This window comes from Dicentrarchus labrax, unplaced genomic scaffold (assembly GCF_905237075.1).
Source record: "Dicentrarchus labrax unplaced genomic scaffold, dlabrax2021, whole genome shotgun sequence".
NCBI classification, from domain to species: domain Eukaryota; kingdom Metazoa; phylum Chordata; class Actinopteri; family Moronidae; genus Dicentrarchus; species Dicentrarchus labrax.
In genome coordinates this window covers 21337231-21352273 of record NW_026136702.1, presented here as the reverse complement: position 1 = coordinate 21352273, position 15043 = coordinate 21337231, and the positions used below count along the sequence as shown (strand labels likewise).

Below are 15043 nucleotides of genomic sequence, written 5' to 3'. Positions count from 1 at the left end.
TGAGCCGTGCTAAGGGTGGATAAATTAAAACACAAGTGCCGACAACGCCACCTAGGTTTAACTGAGGCCTAGGACCTCTTAGGATCACCAAATTAAAGTTAGGGTAAACAGGTTCTTTTATGTCGGGGGAGAGCAGTAAACAGTGTTATTTTTAAAACAATGAGTACAGCCAGTGGAACACAGTTGAACACAATTTATTTTAAAATAAGTAAAAACAACTAAAAGCTCTACCTTCAAATAAACTAAACAAAGAACACAAACAACTAAAACCCAGCTAAAATAATGTGGCACGGATGGAGTGGGAGGTCAACAACGGCAGTCGCGGGTCTCTGGTGGCGACCACCTGCTCTTCACCTGGCTCCGCTCTTCGGCAGCCTGTCGAGGGAAACTCAGGGCCAGTCAATGTCCTTTAACAAGGCACAACTTTATATATTACACACTACACAAACACCGGTCTGAAACGGGACTTACGCGGGAGGGAGAAGTTTTACCTTCTCCCAATTATAGCCGCTAACGGTCGGTGTTTGCTCCGGTGTCTCTTCAGACCTCTTCCAGTGCGATGATCTGCTCTGTCTCTCTGTCTGCTTCCTGCTGTCCGGCCCGTTGTGACCTCCGTGTCCTCCTCGTGCCCTCTGTGTCCTCCCCTCGTGCCCCCGGGTATCTTCCAGTGTCCTTTTTATCCAAGAACAGTCACTCCCCTCTCTGGGTGCCAGGTGTAAGTCCTTATGCTTGATTAAGGTATGTCTCCGGTGGGGAAGTAAAACCAACGTAACACAAACACACTTCAAAATAAAAGCATGCAATAATAAATAAGACAAAAACACAGCAAATTCAAAGTAAAAGCATGCTTAAATAAAATCAAACTTCCCCCCGTGACATCTCCCCACACTTTAAAGTTAGCAGTCCCTGCAACATGTTATGAGTCTCTATAACGGACTGGAGTTTGTCCAAAGTTTACCCTGGTGGAGCATCGTAGGGCACCCTCAGGTTCCACATTCACAGGCGGTATGGCTACCGGTGCTGGAAGGAACCCGTAGATCATGGGCTGAATGGGTCCCTGCATCTGGACAACCGGCTCAGTGGTTGGTAGCGGGACTTCGGTTGGGGGTACTGTACACACCTTAAGTGAGTTCCTATGGATATTTTGTATTCTGCCACCCTTCTCTGGCTGAATCTTGTACACAACCCCTGTATCCCCCACCTGCTCCAACACCACCCATGGCTCTGGGTCCCACCAAGTACACAACTTTCCTGCCCCTCGTCTGTTCCTATCTCGCACCCACACCCTTTCCCCCGGTAAAAGTGGTAACGCTTTGGCCCTCTTGTCATAGTGCTGCTTGTTCTGGGTGGCTGCACTCTCTATTCTTTGTTTAGCCAGGCTATAAGCTAAGGACAGTTTCTGCTGGTGGTCTTGTACCCACCCACCTACATCGTGCCTCATCTGTTGGGGACCTACACCTAATCCTACATCAACAGGAAGTCGCAGGTGTCGCCCAAACATGAGGAAGGAAGGGGTATACCCAGTCGCACTGTGTGTGGTGTTATTATAGGCGTGTGTCAGTTCGGGCAGATAGTCGGGCCAGTGAAATTGCTTAGACGTCTCTAAAGAGCGGAGCATATTTAACAAGGTCTGATTAAAACGCTCTGCACTGCCATTTCCTGCGGGATGGTAGGGAGTTGTGCGGCTTTTAGTTATACCATAGGTATCACAAAATTGTTTCATAAGTGCAGATTCGAAATTAGGTCCCTGGTCAGAATGGAAACGGGCGGGGCAACCAAATGGTTGGATCACATGGGTCCACAGGGCCTTTACTGTAGTCTGAGCTGTTTGATCTCGAGTGGGAATAGCCCAAGAAAAACGGGTAAACAGATCAGTAGCAACAAGAATGTTCTGGTAGGTGTCTGTGGGCCGACCTAAGGACAAAAAGTCCAACCCCACCACTTCTAAGGGGTAGGATACTGTGAATGGATTTAGGGGGGCCTTAGGCTCCACCCTGTCTCGCTGCAGGTTACAGGCAACACAACCCTGCTGCAACTGACGTACCTCCCTCTCCATATCAGGCCAATAGAACCGCTGACGGATCCGGTTTAGGGTTCTCTCCACACCAGCATGGGCAGCGGCTTCATGGATCCTCTTCCAAACTTCTTGGCTCCTAGATTCTGGACACACAATCTGGAAACACACTTCGTGTGTGTGCGGGTCAATCATTTTACGACACAGTATTTTGCTTTTAACCTGAAGTTTTCGCTTTTGTTGCAACAGTCTCTGGGCTCTAAGGGACAATGTCAGGCGCTCTGGTCTCGTCGGTATCATTTGGGTTTCCACATACCTCTTAATGATTTGAAGGTCCGCATCACCAGCTTGTGCCTCCTCCCACTCTCTGCCTGTCCACTCCTCTTCACCTCCCTCAGGGGTCAGTTCAATGGCTGCCGTGACTGGAACGGTTTCCAGCTCAAGGTTTTCACATGAGGCATCTGCAGTCAGTGGGTTAATTGGGAACCGAGACAGGGCATCTGCATTTACATTACTTTTACCTGAGCGGTACTTGATGTCATAATCGAAGGAGGCGAGCTGTGCGACCCAGCGCTGTTCCACGGCACCCAGGCGAGCTGTCTGTAAGTGGGCCACAGGGTTATTGTCAGTGTACACCGTGAATCGGGCTCCAGTCAGATAGTCTTTAAATTTCTCGGTTACTGCCCACTTAAGAGCCAGGAGCTCTAGTTTGAAAGAGCTATAATTTGCATCATTCCGCTCTGTTGGGTGTAGGCTGCGACTGGCATAGGCTATCACTCGTTCTCGCCCTTGTTGGACCTGGGCCAAGACTGCTCCCAAACCATGATTACTGGCATCTGTGTAAACGAGGAATGGCAGGGAGTAATCAGCATATGCCAAAACAGGTGTTTGTGTTAAAGCTGCTTTCAGGTGATCAAAGGATGTCTGGCACTCTGAGGACCACTGTACCTTTCGGATTTGCGACTTTTTATCAGCAGGGATGCCTGTCAGCAGTTGGTTGAGGGGGCGTGCAATCTTTGCAAAGCCAGAAACGAAGCGTCTGTAATAGCCAGCTAAGCCAAGGAAGGCTCGTACCTGTCTTACAGTGGTGGGGATGGGCCAGTCTTTTACGGCTGAGATTTTGTCTGGATCAGGACTCACCCCTTTTTGGTCCACCACATGGCCCAGGAATTTCACTTCCTTCTGCAGGAGTTTGCACTTATCCAGGCGCAGTTTCAAGCCATGCCGCCACAGTTTGTTAAACACCTCATCTAGCTGCTGTAGATGGGAGGAAAAGTCAGGTGAATAAATGATAATGTCATCCAAATAAACCAGTAAGGATTCTGACAATTGGCCATTTAAACATTGTTGCATCAGACGTTGGAAGGTAGCTGGCGCATTGCACAGGCCGAAGGGCATACGCTCAAATTCATACAGCCCCAGCGGTGTGGTGAAGGCGGTCTTCTCCTGGTCTTGGGTGTCCATCTCAACTTGCCAATAGCCACTGGCTAAGTCAAGAGTAGAAAACCATTCTGCTCTGGTCAGACTGGTCAAGGTTTCTTCAATCCTGGGCAGGGGAAATGCATCTTTATGAGTTATTGCATTTAACTTCCTGTAATCCACACAGAATCTCCAACTGCCATCTTTTTTCTCACCAGTACTATGGGTGCCGCCCATGGGCTACAGCTCTCTTTAATGACACCTTGCTCCAGCATACCTGAGAGTAGGGATTTCATCTCTTTATACATGGCAGGGGGAAGAGGTCGATGTCGTTCTCGGATAGGTGGTGCATCACCAGTATGGATGCGATGTTGTACCAGGTCTGTACGTCCGAAGTCCTCATTGTGCTGTGCAAACACCTTCTGCCATTTCAGCAGCAGGGCGCCCAGCTCCTCCCTGTTGCTGCTCAGACAGATCAGGCCTGTTGGAGAGTTCACTCACCCCTATCGGCAGCTTCTGGTCCTCCTCGTCAACTGCAGCATTTACCAGTGTCACTCCAACAACACAATCACCTTCAAGGGACAGGTTAAGGTCGCAGGCTCCATGTACATCCGCTTCATCCACCCGGGACAGTTTGCCAAGCTTCTGGTACCGATCTAGCATCAAACAGTAGGGGTGTGGGTTAAAAACTCTCACAGGGACTCTGCCATTTCTTATCACTGCTAGGGTCCTGGCCACCCTCACACTGCAAGTCTCAGGCAGCGCTTCAATTAGGGCACAGTAATCTTTTCCCCCAGGCTCATCCGAGCCCGACCCCACACCAGTACTTCACTCTTTGGGGGAATTTTGATGACCCATCGGCTGGCCGCACGTACCCCAACATCCCGTCCTCTGTCATGGTAGCCTCAATGTGTCTGCATGTAGCAAATGCATCCCTCCAAACCCGCTGTCTCTGTAACGTCTGTGGGGGGGGGAACAGACCCTCTGGGACATTTAAAAAAAACAGTCCAACAAGCAGTAACAACATTCATTCCAATGATGAGTGGGTGTGTACAGTGTTCATCCTTCACAATCACAATTCCTCTTCCAGGTATCTTAGCACCCTCTAGCTCCAGATCTAATACGGCATAGCTCGTATAAGGGATCTCCAGGCCATTTGCGGCCTGTAACTTAAAAACTATAGGAGCCTTTCCAAGCTTAGCTTGGGTAAAATGTTGCTCAAAGAGGCTTTGCTGCATTAAGGTGACCTGGGACCCCGTGTCTAATAGCCCCGACAGTGTAACTCCTTCAATGTTTACGTCTATAGTTGGACACCTTCCAATAAATGCTTCAGTGGGCCCGTTTTCTTCTGTTGTACTTTCAACCCCTGCCCCTCGGACCTCAGCAGCAGGGAAAGCTAGTTTAAAGCCTGCCGAGCAGTAGTTGGCCTCCTACAAAATCTAGCTATGTGGCCGGCTTGTCTGCATTGGCGGCAAATGGGCCTACCTTGCTCATCCCAGGTGTTCGTCTGGGAAACTGATCGTTGTCGCTCCCTATAGGGCTGTATTAGGGGCTGTGGTGCAATAACAGCTGGTTGAAGGAGCGGTTTAATCTCTCGCAACAGTTCCTGGGTCAGTCCGGTCATCTGAGATTTCACGTCTTCCATGATCTCTCTTTTCAGGGTCTCTCTCCAGCTGGTGTCCTGTGATGGAGGAGGCACATTTGGTTTATACACAGAAGCACAGATTACCTGCGGTTGGGGGTTCCCATGTTCTGTATCAAGCAGCAGCGCCTCCTGTCTGATTGCAGAAAAAGTTTCATCAGGGTTACGGCGGGCATAGACCTTCAGGGCCTGAGCCAGGGAACTTTCACGCAGCCCCAACAGCAGCTGGTCTCGCAGGACTGTGTCAGGGGGAGTTCCATCAGGGTCATGTTGCCGCAACCTGCAATACAGCTCTCTTAGTCTTAGAATGAATGAGGGCACAGTCTCGTCTGGTCTTTGGACACAACTAAAAAACTGAGACCTTAACACTGGGGCGGGGGTTCTGTCTCCATATAGAGAGTCCAAATACAGAAAGATTTTGCGTACTCTATCCCTTTCGTCATCCTCTAAAACACTGACCTGCCGTTTGGCTTCCCCAGCTAACGCACCCAACACAATGTCAATTTTTCTGGCCTCTGCTAGCTCTTGCGCTCCAAGTAAGCCCTGTATTTGCTCCTTCCAGTCATGATATTTCAGGTCACAATTTGGTCCTTTAAACTTTGGCAGCCAAGGGGCACCAGGATATACAGGCATCATCATATTCACTGTTTTAAAATACACCACACTGCTCTCTGTACCCGATCCTGCCGACAACGCCAAAATGTGAGCCGTGCTAAGGGTGGATAAATTAAAACACAAGTGCCGACAACGCCACCTAGGTTTAACTGAGGCCTAGGACCTCTTAGGATCACCAAATTAAAGTTAGGGTAAACAGGTTCTTTTATGTCGGGGGAGAGCAGTAAACAGTGTTATTTTTAAAACAATGAGTACAGCCAGTGGAACACAGTTGAACACAATTTATTTTAAAATAAGTAAAAACAACTAAAAGCTCTACCTTCAAATAAACTAAACAAAGAACACAAACAACTAAAACCCAGCTAAAATAATGTGGCACGGATGGAGTGGGAGGTCAACAACGGCAGTCGCGGGTCTCTGGTGGCGACCACCTGCTCTTCACCTGGCTCCGCTCTTCGGCAGCCTGTCGAGGGAAACTCAGGGCCAGTCAATGTCCTTTAACAAGGCACAACTTTATATATTACACACTACACAAACACCGGTCTGAAACGGGACTTACGCGGGAGGGAGAAGTTTTACCTTCTCCCAATTATAGCCGCTAACGGTCGGTGTTTGCTCCGGTGTCTCTTCAGACCTCTTCCAGTGCGATGATCTGCTCTGTCTCTCTGTCTGCTTCCTGCTGTCCGGCCCGTTGTGACCTCCGTGTCCTCCCTCGTGCCCTCTGTGTCCTCCCTCGTGCCCCCCGGGTATCTTCCAGTGTCCTTTTTATCCAAGAACAGTCACTCCCCTCTCTGGGTGCCAGGTGTAAGTCCTTATGCTTGATTAAGGTATGTCTCCGGTGGGGAAGTAAAACCAACGTAACACAAACACACTTCAAAATAAAAGCATGCAATAATAAATAAGACAAAAACACAGCAAATTCAAAGTAAAAGCATGCTTAAATAAAATCAAACTTCCCCCGTGACATAATGCTTACCAGAAGAAATAAACATGCCAACACCTACTGGAAAGCAAAGAATATAACTCTTGCCAAGCAATGACAATATTACAATTAGCAGAACACAATGATAATTAGTCATATCATTGACTGAATGTTACAGAATGACGTAACAACGTTGCAATTAGCAGAATGAAATCGGACAAATTTTCACAATTGAAGTTGTGGTAAATAAAATATTACATTACGGCTTTTACTTTAACAAAGGAAGGTTAAGCTGGGCTGAAATATGTGGATTTGACCACCAATAGATCCTTTTCACTCTCCTCTTCTTCCACCACAAAACAAGAGGTTATAATCAAAGAACACTGGGGAAATCCGTCAAATGTTTTGCTTTTAATTGTGTGAAGTAAGAGGAAATTCTATACAATGAATAGGCCTATGCAATGGGTCACCTTCATAGTCTACAGAATGAATTAAAGGATAATGTTAATGGTTTAATTGCCCTCATTTCCCTCATGAATTAGCATCACTAATAAAGGAATCATTTTCTGCTGATGATAAAATCATTTCCAGAAAGAGCTGTCCCAATTAATTCCAAAGGTATCCATCCCAACCAGGAGATTTATCTTGTCTCATCCTATAAGTATTTCTGCAGTTTTAGAGCTAGCATACACACGTATGTTATCGGAGCTCTTTCCCTCCCCTTTTGCATTTTAAAATGATGCTATGATGGATGGTTCTAGCAGAATTTTAGGGTGTAGTTACTCTTTAAGCTCACATTGAAAAGCGTTACATCCCTGAAGCTCAGTAGGACAGTAAGTTACAATGACAACAATAACCTGTAAGACTACTTTGATTATGAGTGAGAAAATTACATTACGCAAAAAATGACACAAGAATTATCCAGATGTGCAGGTTACAGTATTAGCACTTACAGTTTTATAGCATCCAACACTCACACTTAACTACTGACTGCTGACTTCACACATCATAGTTTGCTAATGTGAAGTTAATGTTATAATAACTTATAAATAACTTATTTACTTCAATTGTTACTGTGTTACCAGCTTCAGTAATTTCCCATTATATACAATGTTGTCCAGTAGGCCTGAGGTGAGTAGGCAAGAATTGTAACTGTTTAAAGTCTCATTTACATTTAGTCATATGACAGACAGAGGAGTTTAATCCAATTTACAGACACAGAAACACAAGAAGTTGCTGCAATCTGTTGATTGAGAGATTACAGACACTTTGAGGCTGTTATCTAACAGCTTACAGACTTTATGTTTTCAGGATGTTTTATGTGAAGTTTTATAACTAGGCCCGGGAACAGAGACCACACCTTGCACTCATCTTATTTTACTCCCTACTTGTCACAGTTGTCACATGATCTGCGTCACACTAGTAAAAAACTAAAACTAGAACCTTGAACCATGGGCAACCCTTCAGACGGTGACCTGTTTGAAGAAGATTGGCAAACTTCCAAAATCTCTGAGTCCTCAACAATCCACATTCCCCAATGCTCCTAGTCTAGTGCCTGTCATCGACTTCCATTCCCTTCACTTGACGTCCTGACACCCTCTAGTTTCATCACAGAGATTAAATCTTCCACCATCCAAGTCTACATCAGCGGCATTAACGTTTTCATCAAACTGTCCTCCAGGGCACCATGTCAGGTCATGTCACACTTACATCAGCATGTTAATTAAAGGTCTCCGAAAGACTGAAGCACATCCTTCACCAAAACGTTTGCTCGTCACAGACTTCCTCACCTGCTGCATCACAACTCTCATGCAGGCTACTCATCCCCATACATTGACAATATCCAAGAATCCACATTCCTACTGACATTCTTCGGCTTTTTGCAATGCTCACAGCTTCTACCCTCAAATACGATCCTTCTCGCCATGCAACCATGTCCGACATTTCCATTCATTTTTCTGACAACCTCATTTACCACCTTAAATGCAGCAAGACCTAGACGAGTCCAGGCTACCTAGACTCATCTTCCTCTTTCAACTAGACTTGACAAGTTTGAACCCACTTAGGCTATCTAGCAGGGCTTCCCCAGGACCCTCTGTTCATCACAGAGACAGGAAAAGTTGCCACACAAAAATTGTTTCATTCCAGAGCCATACTAAGGGCATTTCTTTTGCATCGGAGTGGATTGCCTCCATCCATTCATCCCTCACCCTTCCTTCCCATACCCCTTCATACCTCCATCCCTCGACCCTCATCCCTTCATCCATTAACCTTATCCTATTGGTTCACATTTATCCATTATGTGCTGTAAACCTTTCTAATTCCATATGTTCATTGGCGTGGTCTTTTGTCATCACTGCATCTGTGTGTAAGATTAAACTAGTCAGGGTGCGTGCTGCCCCATGGCACACAACACGACAACAGCAATGGAGAAGTAAAGTGTATATGCACCGAGCGTTGCTTTTGATCTGATATCATCACTGCAATGTTTGCTATCTGTCAGATTAAACTAGTCAGCCGCATCGTTCCGTGCCTGGCACATCACACAACAACAGCAATGAAGAAGTAAAGTGTACATGCAGTGTACACAAAAAGCTGCTATTACTGAGTGATGAAATTATAAATTATACCATTGGCTGTCACTCTTTCTAAATTAGTAGGTGGGTGAGTATACATTCTGCAGATATAAATCAATGAAAGAGCAGGGGGTGTTAATTAATAATTACAATAGTTAGAATAAGTCCTCTATGAAATGAAACATCTTCAGATGTGAGTGGAAAGAGTTTATAATATTACAATTATTATTATAAATGTTATAAATGTTTTGTCAAAATAACATTCATTGATCATTACATCTGTCTTCCTGATGTACTATGTGTACACGTTGTAAATGCCTGTCTCTCTAAAGTGTTCTAGGCAATGTTATATTCAGGGATTTTGAGAAAAGAAGCTTGGTTTTTTCTTGTTGAACATGTTGGAAGGATATGTGCATTTTCAGTACCAACATCAGAGGAAGGTAAGGACATGATAAAACCATATCAGCAACATCTTTATAGCAGGAAATGTATGTGATATCTTACAAGTACAATTTGCAGACAACTCTTACTCTGAAGCACAGGTAGTAGTTTTTGCACTATACACAGACATCAGCAAGAAAAATGACCTGAACAGGATTAAAATGTATTCATATATTAAATTTAACTAAATATTGTCTCACCTGATGGAACTGGTGCCACATGTGCCAGGGCTGAACCCTTGTTGCCGAGGCCATGGATTTGAGGCCTGTCCCCTCACTTAAAAAATTAAGTCACACCTCAGCCACCCTTTCAGTCCCTAATGGTGGTTTGTAAAGCATTGTCCATACAGGTTTTACCACAGACTGGACTTTTAATTGACTTCTCCATGGTGTGTCTCTTTTTATCATTAAGTTTTCTTTTACTTAGGCCTTGACACCCCCCGACTGAGTGTTTTCCCATACACAGTTAGTCCAGTGGCATCCACACTTGACTTTCCAGGACAGAGTCTTTAAGCTGTGGCCTAATGCACAGAATCATCAGCTCAAGCAAATTGTAGACTATAGTTATTGCCTTAATTATTGAAGTACGTCATCTTCATCTGTACCTCTTCACATAGTGACAAGGCAGACACCCTAAGGAATTGGCTCCATTAGCAGCCAGTACAAGGCTGTGTTAGGGCCCAATGTGAATGGGCTCTACCCATTTCCATCTCCAGGTTTTTACCACAGTGACAGAAAATGGTGACAAACAAGTCAGACTGAAACTACGACCAATCAAAAGTTAACAGTATCTTTCCAAACCCTAAATTGCCGACCTGACCAAAAAGAAACCCATAACTCTAAATAAAATAAATCTTAAAAACTGCAACCTAAATGCCCAAACCCTGTCGTCCTTCTTTTGGCAAAAATAAAACACAGCGAACCCAGTGGCGCAGCCAGATAATCAGGCGGCCAAGTGCGTCTGGAGCATGCAAAGCCTCTTTTGGTATTTCATTGTCAGGCTCCCTTGTAGCACCTTTGGTGGACCTGTGGCGCACTTAGGGTGGGTGCATTAAAGGCTGTGACAATCATGGCCAATCACATTCATTACTTTCACCTCCTTTAAACACAAAGTTTGAGTTTTGGGATCCTGTGAAGAAAGATACTAATTGTTATCTGGGACCTGCACAGTTTGAATGCAGCAGCTCAGATATACTGTGTGAAATAATTCCACTCAGGCCAGCAGGGGGGCAGTAATAATGTATTTGTGCCTGACTACTTTTTTTTCTTACTTTCTTACAAGAGGAGGTGTAGATTGACAGGACCATGTTCACTGTAGACTGGTTAGATGCAGAGGACAACTCATCAGATGTGGGAGTAGGGAACTCATTCAGTTGGGCTCTTGCAGGTTTTTAAGGTACATTTTGTGTAAAACTGGTATGTTTGTGGGTATATTATATATATATATATATATATATATATATATGTGTGTATACTGTATTTGTGTGAACTTGCAGCTCACAGCTTTAGTAATATCATTGACCAATGTTAGGTAGATATTTTAAAAGCATGCTCCCTTTCTATAACCTGATCTCTCAAACTGCAGGTTTCACCCTGAAGAATGGAAGATTTCTACATTAACAACACCTTGCTGGCCAACAGCTATAATTACAGCAACATCACCTCCAACAATGAGGATAACGAAGAGGTTTACTTGATCCTGGGTGTGATCTTTATGATAATCACTTGTATGAGCCTTCTTTTTACCCTCATGGCCATCTATGCTCTTTATTCTCAGGTATGTACATTAAGACTGAGATTGATTGATTTACTGTCTGTCTCATGTGGCACATGGGGCTGGGACAAAGTGTGGTAAAGATCTATAAATTTAAAGGAATCATTTACTCAAAAATTAAAATTTATATAAAAGTTAATTGGACCCTGAACACTTACAGTTTACAGTTGTGGCTCCATTCCAGCGTTCACTTAAACTGTTCATGGCACCATGTAGGTAAAACTCAAAGAAAAACAGAAAATAGTCATCAAGATTGTCAGAGCAACTGGTACAGCATTATCAGAGGTGCCTGGAGGTTGAACAGTAATAACTTTAGCGATGTCTTAACTTTCCATCTTACGCCATCATCAGGTCAAACATTTGAATTTGATATATGACCACATACCTACAAAACCGATGACATTCCCCTCAGCCTGAGCTGTATTTTGTGTTTATTAGCTGATTTTGATGGCGACCATTACCTGCTAACATGGTAACATTGTCTTTATGAACATTTAGCTAAATGAACCACTGGGTACAGCCTCACAGACCTGCTAGCATGGCTGTAGACTCTTAGGGCCAGATTTACTAAAAATATGGTATTTTGCAAATGTGTGCTGCTGTTTTCATTGAGTTTACAGTCAGTCATTGTGTATTCAGCGTCTGATTTACTAAAACATCAGCTCATCGTGCAGTCAGCTCCTGGACAGCATGATGTGAGGGAGAGCTCAGTATGCAGAGTTAAACAATAGTGTTTCTTTGAGATCACCAAGATTAGGGGGAAAAAGCAGTGATCTTAACTACAAAATATTGACTTTGGTCACTGATCAGTTCCACTTGAAAAAACTGGTAGGCTATTACTCAGGATATCACTCTTAAAACATTACAAACTTAACAATAATAATTGAGACATGAGGAAGCAACATATTCATTGGAAAGCAAAAGGAGATTAAGTGGAATAATAATGCACAAGGCATCAAAACCAGTGGAGAGAGAGAGAGAAAGAGAGAGCAGCAGAGGTAAAGTTGCAGGTCGCATCCATTTAAATACAGCTCAGCCTTCAAAGTGTGTAGGAGAATAATGCCAAAGGCCCCGTCTAGAGCCAGTGTTTGGTCTGTCTGTTCTGGTAATGTAGAAACATGATGGTTCAACATGGTGACCACTGTGGATAAAAACTCATTAATGAAAATGCAATGATTTTTAATCACAGATGACTGTACACTAATGAAAACTACTGGTATATTATATGCAATTCATTCTGCCAATAGATCTTCCTGGATGTTACACACTGGACCTTTAATAACAGCCTAATTGTGTCATTATGTTTTCTAATCATTGGTTTTTAGCTTTATATAAGCCTATTATTTAACACGTTTCTAGATGCAACAATTATTTGTGTGATTCTCTCTGAAATGAATACGCAGGGAGGAGAGAGGACCAAACTAAATTCAGTGGATCTGTTTGATAAAATCATGTGTTTAGGTCAGAATGCGTCATAGTTGTGTCTGAAACACAGCTGCAGAAGCTGCAGTGAATCTGACTGACCAGTGTGTCATATCTGATATTTCTGACAGCACAAAGGACAGTTTGATGATAATTGTATTAAAAAAAGCAGGTAACACTTTATAATGAGTACACACTATAAAGCATTAGTTAAGCATGAATAAATAATGAATTCATCATTTATAACGCATGAATACACATTAGTATGTAGTTTATTAACACAGTTAAACATGTTTTATTCATCATTGATAAGCACATTAGTTATGGATTAGTAAATACTGAATTCATCATTTATAAAGCATGATTCTGCTGTAAATAGTCATTACTATGTGGTTTATAATCACAGTTATAAATGTTTTACTCTTCATTGTACTGTACATCTCTGCATGCACTTGCACATCCACTATTCAGACATGTATTAATGATTAGTGACTGTGTTAGCAGATGTTCTATAAAAACTCACAACAAATTCATTTTCTAATGATGGCCTATAAACAGTTATTAATGCAGGAATTCACAGTTACAAAGCACTTACTACTCGTTAATTAAGTATTTTGCGCGAGCTCATCTAAAGTGAGCACTATCTATGGCTTATTAAGCATTTACAAATGAGATATAAAGGCTGGCAATGCCTCGTGACTCACAAAATGTTCAGTTATCTTAACAGACGAAGGAGAGACACAACACAAAGGGATATAGAACATATTGTATTGATATTTATTGCAACTTCCCAACATATTGTATGAAGACGAACAAGGGTGGTTTATGAAGACATGCTATTGTTGTGATCTTATCTGTTTGGGACGTGTACGTTGAGCTAGCAGTCCCGCTCTCAGCACGTCATCACGTTGATGAGCGGGATGTTACGTCATTTTTACTTTAACTCTCAGAAGTTTCTGACAGTGCAGCTAAGGGGAGCATGGAGGAGCACATTGGAGTCGGCGGCCGTCAGCGGCTCTAGTGGAGAGTATGTGTCTTTGTTTGGTAGCACACATTATGGTTGAAAGCTAACATTACTAATGTTACCGACCCGCCCGCGGTGGCTAAGCTGACCTAGTCTAGTCTTGTCTAGCCGGGCGAGGTGAGTGCCTAGCAGCGGCAGGTCGGTAACGTTAGTAACGTTAGTGACGTTAGTCGGGAAGCGAGGGCAAACACCTGCAGCTGCTGACAAGCTTACGTTATCTTTCAACCATAATGTGTGCTACCAAACAAAGACACATACTCTCCACTAGTGCCGCTGACGGCCGCCGACTCCAATGTGCTTCTCCATGCTCCTCTTGGCTGCACTGTCAGAAACCTCTGAGAGTTAAAGTAAAAATGACGTAACATCCCGCTCATCAACGTGATGACGTGCTGAGAGCGGGACGTGTACGTTGAGCTAGCAGTCCCGATAACAGATAAGATCACAACAATAGCATGTCTTCATAAACCACCCTTTTTCGTCTTCATACAATATGTTCTATATCCCTTTGTGTTGTGTCTCTCCTTCGTCTGTTAAGATAACTGAACATTTTGTGAGTCTCGAGGCATTGTCAGCCTTTATATCTCATTTGTAAATGCTTAATAAGCCATAGATAGTGCTCACTTTAGATGAGCTTGCGCAAAATACTTAATTAAGGAGTAGTAAGTGCTTTGTAACTGTGAATTCCTGCATTAATCACTGTTTATAGGCCATCATTAGAAAATGAATTTGTTGTGAGTTTTTATAGAACATCTGCTAACACAGTCACTAATCATTAATACATGTCTGAATAGTGGATGTGCAAGTGCATGCAGAGATGTACAGTACAATGAAGAGTAAAACATTTATAACTGTGATTATAAACCACATAGTAATGACTATTTACAGCAGAAACATGCTTTATAAATGATGAATTCAGTATTTACTAATCCATAACTAATGTGCTTATCAATGATGAATAAAACATTTTTAACTGTTTATAAACTACATACTAATGTGTATTCATGCTTTATAAATCATGAATTCAGTATTTACTAATCCATAACTAATGTGCTTATCAATGATGAATAAAACATTTTTAACTGTTTATAAACTACATACTAATGTGTATTCATGCTTTATAAATGATGAATTCAGTATTTATTCATGCTTAACTAATGCTTTATAGTGTGTACTCATTATAAAGTGTTACCAAAAA

The 15043-nt window shown here is 43.1% G+C and overlaps 2 protein-coding genes across 4 annotated transcripts in view; both read left to right on the top strand.

Moving 5' to 3' along the window:
* LOC127379609 (G-protein coupled receptor 4-like) overlaps positions 1 to 15043 on the top strand; it is a 42658-nt gene that overhangs the window by 4257 nt on the left and 23358 nt on the right. The window lies entirely within an intron of this gene.
* The window catches only part of LOC127352298 (G-protein coupled receptor 4-like), a 128442-nt gene continuing 124386 nt past the window's right edge, over positions 10988 to 15043 (top strand). For all 3 annotated transcript variants that reach the window (XM_051380596.1, XM_051380606.1, XM_051380615.1), the window contains exon 1: positions 10988 to 11024. The gene's annotated coding sequence lies outside the window, so the exon portion shown is untranslated. The remainder of the gene's footprint in view (positions 11025 to 15043) is intronic.